This window comes from Amblyraja radiata, chromosome 1 (genome assembly GCF_010909765.2).
Source record: "Amblyraja radiata isolate CabotCenter1 chromosome 1, sAmbRad1.1.pri, whole genome shotgun sequence".
Lineage (NCBI taxonomy): Eukaryota > Metazoa > Chordata > Chondrichthyes > Rajiformes > Rajidae > Amblyraja > Amblyraja radiata.
In genome coordinates this window covers 76,886,556-76,889,524 of record NC_045956.1, presented here as the reverse complement: position 1 = coordinate 76,889,524, position 2,969 = coordinate 76,886,556, and the positions used below count along the sequence as shown (strand labels likewise).

General features: G+C 38.6%; 1 long non-coding RNA gene across 1 annotated transcript in view; it reads left to right on the top strand.

The window, feature by feature from the left end:
• The first annotated feature begins 1,334 nt into the window (after positions 1-1,334).
• The window catches only part of LOC116975619, a 2,055-nt gene continuing 420 nt past the window's right edge, over positions 1,335-2,969 (top strand). Inside the window, exon 1 of the long non-coding RNA XR_004412680.1 lies at positions 1,335-2,212. This is a non-coding gene — a long non-coding RNA (uncharacterized LOC116975619). The remainder of the gene's footprint in view (positions 2,213-2,969) is intronic.

Sequence of the window (2,969 nt, the reverse complement as noted above, 5' to 3'; positions counted from 1 at the left end):
TTGTTAATAAATTTGTTTGTTGCATCTACATACCGTATGGATGTCGAATATATTTCTCCCCTATACCAAGGCAGATGTGTGTCATGGACTCGTCCACGGCAAGAATCACAGAACTTTGAAATCTTCATGGAGTCCCTCACGTGACTCCGAAGTAAAATAGTAAGATTAAACGAGAACTTACTAGTTCGAAGTTTGATCTGTATTTTATGAGGAGTAACGTTGAGGGAATACATGCCCTCCGCTCCCACCCTGGATCATAAACTTGACTGGTATCTTTTTCTCTAATCTTACTATGTTTAAGTCATTACAGGTATCTGTGATTCACACCGCTGCTTTGAAGAATGACGCGCATGCGGACTAGCGGGCTCTTCATGTATTCCCTCAACGTTACTCCTCATAAAATACAGATCAAACTTCGAACGGGTAAGTTCCCGTTTAATCTTACTATTATTGCTACAGATTGATGTGTAACATCCCCCTAACATTCAGGGAAGCTGTAACCTCAACTAACTCAAAGGAATGGGTTAATGCAATGCATGAGGAAATGCAGTCGCTGAGAGAAAATGACACATTTACCCTAACCAACTTGCCTGAGGGTAAGAAAGCAGTGGGGGGGTAGATGGGTATATGCAATCAAGAACAATGAGGATGGATCTGATAAATACAAGGCACGGCATGTAGCCAAAGGATACAGTCAAAAATTGGGTGTAGACTATGAGGAGACATTTTCTCCTACTGCTAACCTGACCAGTATCAGAGTGATGATACAAAAAGCAGCACAGGAAAACCTGATTTTACATCTGATGGATGTCAAAACTACCTACCTACATGCACCAATAGATTGCGAGATTTACATGGAACAGCCAGAAGGTTATGATGTAAAATCCAGCGCAAATGAAAAGTTGGTGTATAAGCTAGAAAAGTCACTTTATGGGTTAAAACAGTCGGGTAGAAATTGGAACAAAATGCTACACGAGTATCTGACTGAAAACGACTTTGTGCAAAACCCAGCTGATCATTGTGTTTACACAAGGGAAACAGAAAATGAGAAAGTGATCATGATAATATGGGTCAATTACTTAATTATTGCTGCCAGTGATGAAAAGGCACTGAAAGCTGTGAAGGAGATGCTCACAGCCAAATTCAAGATGAAAGACATGGGCAAACTGAAACATTTTCTTGGCATTGATTTTTACCAGAGTGATAACTGTGTGAGGATGTCACAGAAGAAATATGTGGAGAAAATACTTGAAAGGTTTGATATGCAAGATTGTAAACCGAGGGCGACACCTTGTGAACAAAAATTGAACTACACTGATGATGCAGAAATGATGTCAGAAAATACAGAGAGGTAGTAGGTAGCCTAATCTATTTGACTACTTGCACAAGACCCGATCTCAGTTTTGTAGTAAGTAAACTGTCACAGTACTTTACTGAGTCGACGGAAAAGCAATGGGCTACTGTAAAACATGTACTGAGATATCTGAGAGGCACAATTGAGAAAGAGTTGTGTTACAAGAAATGTGACGACGAGAAACTGGCGTTACAAGCGTACAGTGATGCAGATTGGGCGGCTGATGTAACCGACAGACGTAATACAACCGGTTATTGTGTAAGCCTAAACAAAAATGGCCCTTTGATTTCATGGAAAACCAAAAAGCAGCCCACCGTTGCACTGTCAACTTGTGAGGCTGAGTATATGGCATTAGCCGCAACACTACAAGAGTGTATGTACCTAGTACAACTACTAGAAGGTATTGATGGACATCAGTACCCAACACCCAAGGTTTATGAGGATAACCAGGGTACAATTGCGTTAGCAAAGAATCCTGTATGTAGACAGAGGTGTAAGCATGTGGACATAAAATATCACTTTGTGAGGTCCACTGTGTATCATGGCAAAATAAGTCTGGAGTATTGCCCAACAGACCAGATGGTAGCAGATGTGATGACAAAACCTGCAACAAAATTTAAGTTGATGGAGTTTGCAAAGTTTATGTTTGGAGAGTAACCATGTATGTAAAAGTCTACATGATGTAAGGTAGAAAACCTTAGGATGCTTTATTTTGAGTTAAGATAACAATGCGAGAGCAAGTGGGGGTGTTGACATATATGAAAAATATGCTCTCAATTGTAAAGAAGTTAATCTTAATGTTGTATTGTTACTCAGACAAACTTGATGCGGGTAGTGAATAACTGACAATGATAATAGGTATGTTGCAAAGCCTACCTGAAGCGTCGCTGAAAATCTGTCGCTGCGGGTGTGCGCGATTTTGGCGCCATTTAGAGGGAGGCGGGTTTAAAACGCGATTTTCTCAAGGCTGTTCAAATCGAAGATGTTCACCCTAGTTAATTATTAACGAAAAATCGCTGGAAGACCTCGTCGCAAAAGCTATTATTAGTTTTAAAGGCCTCGTATAATAGTTATAGTAGTTTAAAAATCAATCTCTAAACCCGCGACCACCGGCAGCTGTCAGCGTTGCATAGAGCAAATAATGGAAGGTAGGCTGCTTATTTTTACATTAAAAAGGGCTTCTTAAGATCCTTTAATACAAAGTTTAATATTGCGAGTAGCTCATTTTAGGCGCATTATATCCCGCAGTATTTTTCTGGGCATTTGAGGGCACAATTCTACCGCAATGTGAACGTTCTAAACCAGCGCGTTCACAGGAACCCACTAGATTTAACCTGGACTTTAATTTACAGCAATTAAACACTAAATTCCTTCCATTTGGCCTATAAATTAATGTAAATGAGATTTTAAAATCATGTTTTATTGTGAATTATTTATGAATATTATTTGGACACTTAGGCTATTTAAAAATGTTAATCATTTATTAAGAAATGGATAGATGTTTAGATCTAGTAATTGAAGTTTGAAATTAGCTACACTTATTAACTAACTAATTATAACTAACTAATTATATGCTTTAATTTCAGGTCATCCAAGAAAGATTATTTTATATTTG